Source organism: Bombina bombina, chromosome 5, assembly GCF_027579735.1.
Source record: "Bombina bombina isolate aBomBom1 chromosome 5, aBomBom1.pri, whole genome shotgun sequence".
Classification (NCBI taxonomy): domain Eukaryota; kingdom Metazoa; phylum Chordata; class Amphibia; order Anura; family Bombinatoridae; genus Bombina; species Bombina bombina.
In genome coordinates, this window is record NC_069503.1 from 516,167,146 (window position 1) to 516,181,084 (window position 13,939).

At 34.1% G+C, this 13,939-nt stretch overlaps 1 pseudogene; it reads right to left on the reverse strand.

Moving 5' to 3' along the window:
• Positions 1–775: 775 nt before the first annotated feature.
• Positions 776–894, reverse strand: LOC128661969 (uncharacterized; annotated as a pseudogene).
• Positions 895–13,939: the final 13,045 nt, after the last annotated feature.

Genomic DNA, 13,939 nt, shown 5'->3' on the forward strand with positions numbered 1-13,939 from the left:
CAATCAAGCTCAAACTCTCAGTGAAGAGTTAAAATACCATAGTTTAATGGTGCAGTAAATTACAATATAAAATGTCACAAATGTGACCGTAACAATGGATAAACAAGCAACGCATTTCTCAGATCTCTGTCTGTTTCCTCAGGCTTCTATCCAAAGACTGAGAGCCCTGGCTTATAAATGCTAAATGACCACTCTAAGAATGAAACATAACCACACCTATTCAGGTGTGGAAGTGAACCTGCCTCCTCAGGTGTGAGAGTGCACACCTGTTTAAATTAGACCATAGTTAGAATACGATTTAAACCATTTCCAAATAATTCACATTATACTAAAAAACAAACAAGTACTATACAAATTGGTTAATAAAGGATGTAAAAAACAACAACCATAGCCTAACATTATCTTATGGTGGATATCATGTCAGCATCATATGTTATAGGATATTATTATGGTACTCTAAAATAGTAACATTAAAAAAAATTTCCCCATCCTTTTTTAAAACACACACATACATATATAAAAGGTACATAATATTCTAATTCTTGGTGTTCATACCAAATATCTTTGTATGTTGTCAGTTAGTCTAAATAAGTTAAAGTTTTATTAAAACACCTATTGATGTTAACAGCCTTTGGTCAAATGTGTATAAAAAACATTATCTATAGGAGAGAGCCCTTTATATTATACAGGCCTTATTGAATATATATATATATATATATATATATATATATATATATATATATATATATATATATATATATATATATATATATATAGTCTTCTGCACCTGGTGTTCCCAGGCAGTCTCCCATCCAGGTACTAACCAGGCCTGGCCTTGCTTTACTTCTGAGATCAGACGGGATTGGGTGCATTCAGGGAAGTGTGGCGGTAGACATGAAAGATAATATCTTAATCTAAGCGATATGGAATGTATGTATTAAGCAATAGATAAGTGTACTTGGTGAATAACTATTAACCTACTCTAATGTGTAAAAACGTGGTTGTAATACATTATGTTTAATATGCAAAAATAAGATGGTATAGAAATACAGTAGTAACAATATTGTTTAGTGTGTTAGAGATAATGTTGAGGTGTATATTGTGAGTGCAGACATAACTAAAATGATACAATAACTATAACATAAAGATATTTAGTGAACAGTGTATATGTTTTCTAATGTGCAGCATATATATTCAGAAATCCATAATAATATGGGGTATTACATATATTAAACCGGTATATCCTATGTTGGTATAACAAACCCATATCTTGAAGTGGTATATATAGATATACATACACATACATGAATATATATATATATATATATATATATATATATATATACACATCACATGTGCCCTACATGATTGTGTAATATACCAATCATGACTATAATGTGATCATCCTTATGTGATGTATGATATATATATACAGGGAGTGCAGAATTATTAGGCAAGTTGTATTTTTGAGGATTAATTTTATTATTGAACAACAACCATGTTCTCAATGAACCCAAAAATCTCATTAATATCAAAGCTGAATAGTTATAGCTATTTTAGGGGGATATCTGTGTGTGCAGGTGACTATTACTGTGCATAATTATTAGGCAACTTAACAAAAAACAAATATATACCCATTTCAATTTTTCTAAGGTTTTATGGACTGATGAAATGAGAGTGAGTCTTGATGGGCCAGATGGATGGGCTCGTGGCTGGATTGGTAAAGGGCAGAGAGCTCCAGTCCGACTCAGACGCCAGCAAGGTGGAGGTGGAGTACTGGTTTGGGCTGGTATCATCAAAGATGAGCTTGTGGGGCCTTTTTGGGTTGAGGATGGAGTCAAGCTCAACTCCCAGTCCTACTGCCAGTTTCTGGAAGACACCTTCTTCAAGCAGTGGTACAGGAAGAAGTCTGCATCCTTCTAGAAAAACATGATTTTCATGCAGGACAATGCTCCATCACATGCGTCCAAGTACTCCACAGCGTGGCTGGCAAGAAATGGTATAAAAGAAGAAAATCTAATGACATGGCCTCCTTGTTCACCTGATCTGAACCCCATTGAGAACCTGTGGTCCATCATCAAATGTGAGATTTACAAGGAGGGAAAACAGTACACCTCTCTGAACAGTGTCTGGGAGGCTGTGGTTGCTGCTGCACGCAATGTTGATGGTGAACAGATCAAAACACTGACAGAATCCAAGGATGGCAGGCTTTTGAGTGTCCTTTCAAAGAAAGGTGGCTATATTGGTCACTGATTTGTTTTTGTTTTGTTTTTGAATGTCAGAAATGTATATTTGTGAATGTTGAGATGTTATATTGGTTTCACTGGTAAAAATAAATAATTGAAATGGGTATATATTTGTTTTTTGTTAAGTTGCTTAATAATTATGCACAGTAATAGTCACCTGCACACACAGATATCCCCCTAAAATAGCTATAACTAAAAACAAACTAAAAACTACTTCCATAACTATTCAGCTTTGATATTAATGAGTTTTTTGGGTTCATTGAGAACATGGTTGTTGTTCAATAATAAAATTAATCCTCAAAAATACAACTTGCCTAATAATTCTGCGCTCCCTGTATATGTACTGTGATATATAAAGTGAAGAAGAATAAATGTATGAATATAAAGTCAATATGTGTAGTGTATAATATATATATATATGTGTACTGTGATATACAAAGTGGAGAAAAATAAATGAATACCTATAAAGTCAATATATACACCTCTGATAATGCCTGTATAATATTAAATAGCTATAGTGTTTCATGGAAAAAAGATGATAACCTGATAATCCACAGTAAGATGTACAAAAATATTATATTCAGAAAGCAGACATATCTATGTTCTCATTCAATCCTGTGGAAAAGAGAGTACCACATTTATAGATCCAGTAGGTTTCCCTTTGACATAACTTTTTGAACCTATTAGTTCCTTGCTTGTATTGTATCCTCTCTAGAGGGGTTTGTCAAGGTATATGTAAGGTTAATAAATATATATATTTTAATCATATATTTTAAGGTTAATAAATATATATATTTAATCAGATATCTGACTGGTCAGTAGAAAATGATTCATTTCATTCAGAAAAACTGACTTCAATCATGTTTAGTTCTCCCCCACTCAGCATGTAAAGTTATTCTAAACACACACGTGAGGACAATAGAGCATTTGGTTTAATTAAAATTTAACAACCATTTCAGGAGACCATATGTGTGACTGCCTGGAAATGTGAGATAAAAAAATCTCTTACCCCTCACAAATGTTGCCTAAGAGTCTGACATTTTGTGAGAAAGTAACCCTGTACATTTCAAATGCAAATAACCCCTGCTGTGTGACTCTGACACTTAGATATACATAATGCAGACACTACGTCTAGGGCGAGTATTCAAGCACTGAACCATGGAATCAAAAATAAAACCATTTTTTTTTATTCTCTCTGTTTTCCAGAAATCTAATGAAAATTATAAGAGCAACTGAGTTAATGAGATATCTGGATGAATGAATATATGACAGTGTGTGATCTGCTGGACTTTTGTATGGTTTTGAACACTGCATAGAAATGAATGTGTATATACCTATATATATTTTTGGAAGCATAGAATATCTTGAGATTTAACATGAGAATTCTAACAATTATCTCTTTGGTTACAGACTACAGTTGGACATGGGCATCAACTCATATATCCAGGAAGAAATACACAGAAATGTGAAACATGCTGTATTTGTGTAAATGCATGTATAACAGATGTATAAATGCCATTAATTTCAAAATAATTAGCAGTATTGATTTGCTTAAATATAGTATAATGCTAAAGGCACATGATATTTCATATCAAAATAATCAGAAAATTGATATGATGCTGCTCCATCTATAATTAATATTGTGAGAGATTAATACAAGAAATTATGGCAGTTATTAAATATTTAAAAAAAATATTTTCTTTCACTGTTAGAAATGTTCAAATGAATCTGTGTGTATTGTCATGCTGACCCCCAGTGCTGCGATGCGAGAACTACAGCCAGAAGGCTTTTGGCTGTTTAAAAATGAAATTTCAAAAGGCCAATCCGAGACAAGGTTTCCGTTTGGGCGTTTCTAACCTCACCAGTGATTGAAAGCTTATATAAGTAATGCAAGAGAGAGAAAGAGGATACACAGATGCTGCTAAGCTGTGACTTGTAACTGGTTACTGGGCGTGAAAATACAATTTTACTCTAGCAAAGCTGATCTGCCTTTTCTCATTGATTGCAAAATATACTTATTGGTATGCTGAGGTGAGATAATTCCTATTAAGGAATACTGGATATCGATTGGCGTTCATCTTGGTAATGTATTAAGATATTACTGTAGCAAATAAATTTAAAGAGCAGTTTGGATTTTAAGCTACAATTACATAGCCTGTGTATTGTTAAACATATATCTTTAATGCTAAATAGTTTTTATCTGTGCAAAACATAGAACATATATATATATATATATATATATATATATATATATATATCTTAGAATTTATTTTAATTATAAGTAACTGTTTACAGTAAAAATATATGTGATTTTAGTATCCTAATTAGAATTGTGTTAGAGCAAAGCGTGGGTAAATAGCTGAGTATTTTACTTAAAATCCCATTGTGTTAATTGAATGAAAGGCTATTTGTAAATAAGGTTGGTTTTAAAGGTAAACTTTTCTGGGTTTTGTAAGAAGTATAGCATATCTTAATAGTTTTAAACGCATATAATATTGTTTCATGTTCTGGTATTACAAATATATTCCAATATGCTCATAGATATTAACTAATAAAAAAGAATTCAGATATTTATATTAATTTAATGGTTTCTAGTAGATGCATATTGATTGAGGGTTTATATTTTTAAAGGATAATTATTAAATACATTGTATTATAGCCCTGCAACAGGCTGATATATTATTTGGAGAGCACTACTGAAGATTTTTATAAATATACTGACAGGTTATACAAAATTGACATTTAGTACCACAATGATGTTGAACATGATGTCTTGATACACTATGTTTGAGTATACCTTTCTCTATGTTTCTAAAGTGTTCTCCCCATCTGCTTCTGACTTTCCTTATGGTTCTACCTAGGTATTGCATCCCATATTTACAGGTTAATAGGTATATGACATAATTAGAGCTACAATCTAATCTATCCTTAAGTTCATATGTACATCCTCTGATAGAATAAGTGGCACTAGTTGCCCCATGCGTGACATATTTACACATGTTACATCTTTTAATTCTACATTTAAAAGCTCCTTTTTGTTGGTGTCTATTGTTGGACAGACCTCCTATTCCTGATGTTCTTTTGGACATTATGATTTCGCTGGGGGCTATTTTCTGTTTAATGGTTGGGGCTCTCCGAAATGTAATGTTAGGGGAATCCTCCAAAATCCCTTTTAAAATCGGATGTTTTTTTAAGAAGGTACCAATGTTTCTTAATTATTTTCGTAATGGCTTTATAGTTGGAATAATAGTTAGTAATAAATGTTCTAGGCTGCTTTTTGTTACTATTACATCTATTTAACCCATTATTAGGTAGCGGATTAAGAATTTCATTTCTATTTAGTTCTCGTGCCCTTTGGTAGCCTTCTTCTAAGAGCATTGGAGGGTACCCTTTTTCAAGTAATCTATTTTTTAAGATAAGGGATTGCTCATCATATGTCCCTAATAATGTGCAATTATGCCTAATCCATCTAAACTGACTAAATGGAATGTTTTCCTTCCAACTCTTTAGATGGTTACTTTGATAGTCTAAAAAGTTATTGCTATCTACTAATTTAAAGAAGGTTTTGGATTGAACCCTATTATTTATATCCCAAGTGAGCACTGTATCAAGATATTCAATTTCTTCCAAATATATTTTGTGAGTGAAGGTAAGACCAAAATCATTAGTATCAAGTTAAAAGCAAATTGTCTAGCTGAATCCAATGACCCATTCCAAATGATGATTAGATCATCTATGTATCTGCCATAGAATACCAGGTTCTCATCCCAGCTTCCACCGTTGATATAAATATCTTCAAAACATCCCATTACCAAATTCGTGAAGCTGGGAGCAAACCTGGTCCCCATGGCAGTACCCTTGGTCTGTATATAATAATTATCTTGATATTTAAAATAGTTATGTTTTAATATAAATTCAATTAGCACTAATATATATTCTTTCTGAATATCTGGCATATAAAAATCTTCATGTAGTTATTCAGAAACATATTTTAACCCTATTTTGTGTGATATATTGGAATATAATGCGCTCACATCGCATGTCATCCATAGGTATTTACTTTTTCTTGTAATATTAGAAAGTTTATGAAGTAAGTCTGTGGTGTCCTTAATATATGAGGGAAGTTGCCTAACATATTTTTGCAGATAGAAATCCACATATGCTGATAGATTATCTGTGATACTATTCATACATGCTATTATAGGTCTACCTGGTGGTGTTTGTAGATTTTTCTGGATTTTGGGTAGATGGTAAAAATATGGAATACTGGGATTTTTTGGTGTTAAATATTGTTTTTCTTTCAAGTTCAAGATACCTTCTTCAAATCCAAATTGAATAAAAGAATTTAATTTCTTAGTTAACAGAAGTGTAGGGTCTTCATCTAGAGGCCTGTAGTACTCAATATCCTTTATTATTCTATCTGCTTCCTTCAAGTAATCTTGATAGTCCTTTAGGACTATACTGCCCCCCTTGTCTGCCTGACGTATGACTATTGAATCATTTTTTGACAATTTTTAGAAGGGCTCTCTTTTCATTAAGCCAAAGATTTGAATCACCTAGAACATGTTTAGGGATGTTGGCTAAATCCTCCAGAACCATATTTTGGAATACATCTATAATAGAACCTTCTTCCCAAGGGGGCATGAAGGATGAGGGTAGACATTTGTCTGAATGAATATAGCCTTCATATAGGTTATCCACTAGTGGATCAATATCATTGTGGATCACTAACTGGGGGTTTCTTTCGGCCATTGCATCTGTTACAATAGGTATACCTTCAATACCTTTGTTTTTCAAGATTTTTTTCTCAAAATATTTTTGTGAAGAGAGTTGAATCTATTTAGATTTACAAATAGATTAAAAGTATTGTGGGTGTTGGAAGGGCAAAAAGATAGTTCTTTGCCTAAGACTCTAATTTCATCGTTGTCCAGTACATGGCTGGACAGATTATATATACCTTTACTTAATTTCTCCAATTTTGTCTTTTTTGCGGTGTCCCCTCTCCCTCTTCTCCCTCTTGACCGTGTGATCTTTTTATCCCTTGGTTGGGCCTCTGATATTGAGCGAATTTGGTAATGGGACGTTTTGAAGATATTTAAATCAACGGTGGAAGCTGGCATGAGAACCTGGTCTTCTATGGCAGATACATAGATGATCTAATCATCATTTGGAATGGGTCAGTGGATTCAGCTAGAGAATTTGCTTTTAAACTTGATACTAATGATTTTGGTCTAACCTTCACTCACAAAATACATTTGGAAGAAATTGAATATCTTGATATAGTGCTCACTTGGGATATAAATAATAGGGTTCAATCCAAAACCTTCTTTAAATTAGTAGATAGCAATAACTTTTTAGACTATCAAAGTAACCATCTAAAGAGTTGGAAGGAAAACATTCCATTTAGTCAGTTTAGACGGTTTAGGCGTAATTGCACATTATTAGAGACATATGATGAGCAATCCCTTATCTTAAAAAATAGATTTCTTGAAAAAGGGTACCCTCCAATGCTTTTAGAAAAAGGCTACCGAAGGGCAAGAGAACTAAATAGAAATGAAATTCTTAATCCGCTACCTAATAATGGGTTAAATAGATGTAATAGTAACAAAAAGCAGACTACATCATTTATTACTAACTATAATTCCAACTATAAAGCCATTACAAAAATAATTAAGAAACATTGGTACCTTCTTAAAAAAGATCCAATTTTAAAAGGGATTTTGGAGGATTCCCCTAACATTACATTTCAGAGAGCCGCAACCATTAAACAGAAAATAGCCCCCAGTAAAATCATAATGTCCAAAAGAACATCAGGAATAGGAGGTCTGTCCAACAATAGACACCAACAAAAAGGAGCTTTTAAATGTAGAATTAAAAGATGTAACATGTGTAAATATGTCACGTATGGGGCAACTAGTGTCACTTCTTCTATCACAGGATGTACATATGAACTTAAGGATAGATTAGATTGTAGCTCTAATTATGTCATATACCTATTAACCTGTAAATGTGGGATGCAATACCTAGGTAGAACCATAAGGAAAGTCAGAAGCAGATGGGGAGAACACTTTAGAAATATAGAGAACGGTATACTCAAACATAGTGTATCAAGACATCATGTTCAACATCATTGTGGTACTAAATGTCAATTTTGTATAACCCCTCTAGAGAGGATACAATACAAGCAAGGAACTAATTGGTTCAAAAAGTTATGTCAAAGGGAAACCTACTGGATCTATAAATTTGGTACTCTCTTTCCCACAGGATTGAATGAGAACATAGATATGTCTGCTTTCTGAATATAATATTTTTGTACATCTTACTGTGGATTATCAAGTCATCATCTTTTTTTCCCTGCAACACTATAGCTATTTAATATTATACAGGCATTATCAGAGATGTATATATTGACTTTATAGTTATTCATTGGAGAATCCTATATATGCGCTACCCAGGAGGACTAATAAACCTCTGAAGTGCCCTCTTAATCTTGGGACTATCTGAGCATCGATATCATATACAGATAAGAACTTACTAGAGACTTAATACTATTTATTTATTATATATTGTTATCAGCTGCATTTTCTGTTTATATTGATCTCATCACATCACATTTGATGAGAGTCCATGTCTCAATTTTTCTGTAATTTTAATTATCATTTTTTTTGTCTTTATACATTATTATTTGATCATTGTATATTATTTTTATAGAGTTTATTGTTTTTACTAAACTTCAGTATTATCCTACAGATTGTTGTAATACATTTATATTTATATTAGGCTTTGGTTGGCCCCCTTTTTAAAATTATATATTTCTTCTAGAGTTACACTTGCATAGTGTAACAGGTATTTCTATTACAAAGTGTGTATGGTATATGTTTTGTAGATGATCTATTTATATAGCCCATACAGATTTTTTTTTTTTAAATGTAAAGTTTTGCTTATTTTTAAGAAATATTGCTCTGATTTTCAGACTCCTAACCAAGCCCCAAAGTTTTAGGAGGATACTGACGTATACCTACTCCTGCTTGCTCCTGTTTGTGTAAAGAATGTTTTCATATGCAGAGGAAGGGGGAGTGTCTATTATTTCCCACTTAAAGTGGGTTTTCTAGCTACCTTTTTAACAGTGCTAAACTGGGAGCTTCTAAGTAAGTTTTTAAACGGTTTTATACTCGATTTTTATATAAGTATCTGTGCATTTTATTCTTTATAGTAGTCTCTATTACATGCAGTTATAGGAAAATTGGTGTATACTGTCCCTTTAAATAAGAATCTGAAGAAAAAGTTATATCAGGGATCTAACAGCTGAGGATCCATATCGGGTGTCCCGAAGCTCAGAGGCAGAGTGCTTGGTAATGAACAAGCCAACACACTGATCACAGTCAAGGAACAAAATTAAAATCAAAATTAAAAACTTTCCAATTAGCTACAATTATCAAAATTACGTTGCTCTTTTGGTATCCAATGTAGAAGAGCATATATAGTGCATTGGAGCCCTTTGCAGTCAAGTAGCTGAAAACATGTAAAATAATATTCATGCAATGCTCATATATTAACATTCCAATGTTCTTCACATAAGGGAATATGTTCTACGTATTTATAAATAGATATTCCTATATATTTCTATATATATCTATGCCTATATATAATCATCTAGATAAATAGGTATAGATATATATTTTACAAAAAAAAATCACATATAAAGAAATATATATTTGAAAATAAATAGAACATATTCTTCTACGTGAAAAACATTGGAATGTGAAATATTCATATTTTAAGTCAGCATTGCACACTTGTTTAATCGCGATCTGGTTTGAGTGATTTGTTGGCTGATCGTTTTCTTCTTATTGAAGTCTATGGGGGAATACATTAACGCGGTCTTGATATTCTAACTTCTAAATTTTGCATGCATCGGGTAAGCGTGAGAACGAAAACGTTTTACTTTCAACTTGTAATAAAAAAAGCAGAGGACAGTTAACGCATGTAAATAAATATAAATAGTGTTCCACTCATAATCTAGCCCTTTCTGGGGCAACAGCTCCTACTAAGCATGTTCAAGAGTTAAAATATGTATATCAGTCTGTGATTGGTTGATAGTTGTCGGGGTGATGCAGGGCAGTGTTTCTCAATTGCGGTCCTCAAATTCCCCTAACAGGCCAGTTTTTCATTATAGCTGAACTAGTGCATATGTGAAATAATCAGCAGATGGGTGAGAGTGGTTACTGATCAGCTGATTATTTTATCTGCGTTCTAGTTCAGCTATAATGAAAAGCTGGCCTGTTGGGGATATTTGAGTACCAGGGTTGAGAAACAATGATACAGGAAACTGGGAGTAAAATGAAACTGTTTAGAAAAAAAAATCAGATCTGCTATTTGTTTGAGAGTAAAAGTTATTGAATTTTCTTTTTATTATGCATTATTGACCCAGTCCCCAATCATCAGGAACCGTAACCTTGATGTAGCCCCATTATCCTGACATAGCCCTACTACATAATCTTCCCGAGGAGTATATTTCCCTAAATCCTAAGGATTTCACTATGTGACTCCCTCCACGAGCAAACAGCAAACCCACCACCAGCAAAAGTACTCACTCTTCACAGTAAATTCCCTTAAATGCTCCCCCCCCCCATGGCTTCTAATCAGGGGTCAAGTTGGGTGAGAATGCATGGGAACAGAGTTCCTGCACTATTTTTGCAGGAGGAACTAAGTTTCCTCTGGACAGAGAACAGAAATGCTTCAGTAAACACTGCTGCTGCTGGTGGAAGGAGCTAGAGCACAGTTTGGTTATCCCTCTAGTGCGATCCTCTAGTAATGGGCAGTAACACTTCTTACAATATACTAAATGCAAACTTTTCAGCGGTCCTGCAGTGAGATCACCCCGCAATATGTGTAACACATGGTGCTTACATTTCAGCGTGCCTTGCTCTGAGGTTATTTAGTTCCCCTCAGCAGAAATAGGACTATTGCACCTTAAGTGGGCGAGACTCTGTGACAAAGGAGGATCCTCAGGCCCAAAGGCAACCATTCATCCGTTCATTGGATTTAATTTGCTTTTATTAACCAGTGTATAGATTATATACAAATAAATACAGTGTGTGTAAGTGTGTATATATATATATAACATAATATTAATTGTGAGAGGGGATGGAAGTCTTGGTGAGTTCCCACACTTTTTTTGTAGGACTTGACCTCTGCTCCTTATTATGACCCCCCCAAAAAAAAATCACCCCACATAATTATATTGCTTTTTTTTTTTTTATGGACATCATATAGAGAGTGAGCTCTAAACTAATACTTTGCTGATTTCTAATTATGGCATGTAAAAAATATGTCATATTGTATAAGGAATAAAGTTTTATTTTATTGGCATGTTATTTTGTTAGTCAAGTTAATGATATCTAAAGCTGCAGTGGTTCTTATTTATTTTTAAATACTTTTTGTCAAATTTGTATTTCGTATAACTACATCTAAAAAAAAAGTAAATTGAAGAATGAATAAATATCATGTCTGTCTGTTTAAAAACATTTCCTTAGTCTGTCTTTATATATCAAGTTTATTTTCCATATATTATACATAATGGGAGACGAAAGTTCAGGACATTGCATTCTCTCGGCTCTGTTACCTATATTGGCCCATTTGGATCCACTGTAATACAACAGACCTACATTCAACAACTCCATAGAAAATTAATGGCAGAGACCATTTCCCTGTTGGCACGTATGTGTAACTGGCTCAAAGTTTTGTTCGCAATGCCAGTTTGAGGATGAGTTGCATCAACAAAACCATTCAGCTTCCATTAGAGTGACGGCAGATGGTGAAATTCAGAAATGCAGAGACCTTGAAACTAGGTTTCCTGCTGTACCGTCCAAACATAAACTTACGAATGCCCAACTAAAATCTTAAATGTAATGGGTGTATTAAAAAGCTTGATTAAAAACACACGATTTAAAGTACATCTATTTAATGTTCTTTTCACAAAAGCTCTGTGTATGTATGACCTTGTATTCATATGTGTGGGATTAAATACAGACAGGGAAAGTAAAGAGAAATAATTGCCAAATATTTATTTTCAATTACAGTCTATCTTTGGAGATGGAAAAGAGATTGAAGGTCCAATCTCATCTAAAACCATGTAAATAGGACAGCTACAAAGCACCAGTTCATTCACAGACTGAAATTAGTAAACAAAAAAATTCCACATTTACCTGTTTTCACTGTGTATACAGCTCAGTTTCCAATGAGTGAAAACAAATGTATTTATTATCCTGAGAAACATTTTCAAGTTGGAGACAATTTATTGTACATGTACTCCATAAAATATTCAAGAAATCTAATTATTAATAAAATAGTCCTAAAGCCCATGTACAGGGCCATTATCTGCAGTGCAGCAGTCCCAACCACCAGTCGCTTCCGCCCGGACATGCCCCACCACACCCGCCCAATCATGCCCCCCACACCCGCCCGATCATGCCCCACCACACCCGCCCGATCATGCCCCCCACACCCGCCCGATCATGCCCCCACACCCGCCCGATCATGCCCCCGTCAAGGCCCAAAATAAGAAGTTACACTGTGTATGCACTACTATGGGTTTTACTGGCAGCCAAAGAGGGTAAAAATACCTTGTTTTATACATTACTGGAAGTCATGGGGTGTTAAATAACTGTACTTTGTGTACTCCTGTGGGGGGTCAAATGAATACTGTGTATGTGTGTTACTGGCAACAAAATAGGAAAATTAATTAATAAATATATTATCAGCAGCCAAGGAGATAAAATGACTGTTCAGTTCTGAAAATATTCAGACAAATATTTTGTGACACCACCCATGTCTAGTATGTTTGTGGAGGACCGCTGGCAACATTACTTATGCTTGTAATTTTGAAGTAATTAAAAACATATACTACTTTGGTATGTATTTCTGTATATATACAGTACGCATGTATGTATTTGGTACATACAGTATGTAGTACTGCTAAAGCAGACTTTTTTTAAAGGGACAGTCTACACCAGAATTGTTATTGTTTAAAAATGTATTACCCATTCCGCAGTTTTGCATAACCAACACGGTTATATTAATATACTTTTTACCTCTTTGATTACCTTGCAGCTAAGCTTCTGCAGACTGCCCCCTTATCTCAGTTCTTTTGACAGACTTGCATTTTAGCCAATCAGTGCTGACTCCTAGGTATCTCCACGTGTGTGAGCACAATGCTATCTATAAGGCACACATGAACTAACTCCCTCTAGTTGTGAAAAATATTAAAATGCATTCAGATAAGAGGCGTCCTTCAAGGACTAAGAAATTAGCATATGAGCCTACCTAGATTTAGCTTTCAACTAAGAATACCAAGAGAACTAAGTAAAATTGATGATTAAAGTAAATTGAAAAGTTGTTTTGTAGAAGTTACAACCCGGTTGTTTTTCTGGGACTGTGCAGCATAGTAAAATAGGGCTTGTGAAGTTGTTTAGGCTAGTAAAACCAGCGAAGGAAATACCTAATAATTAATTTAAAGGGAGAGCAATTAAGCAATAAATTGAGGGGGTCGCCGGGTGAGCGTCAGGTGACGCACATGACGTAGGCGAGCGTGTAGCGGCGGGGAACGCCAGCAGAGCAGGAGTGTTTGGTGCAGCTGAGAGCCGACGCAGTGTTCAACTGTGTAAGATCCCTCAAGTCCGGTAACACGGGAG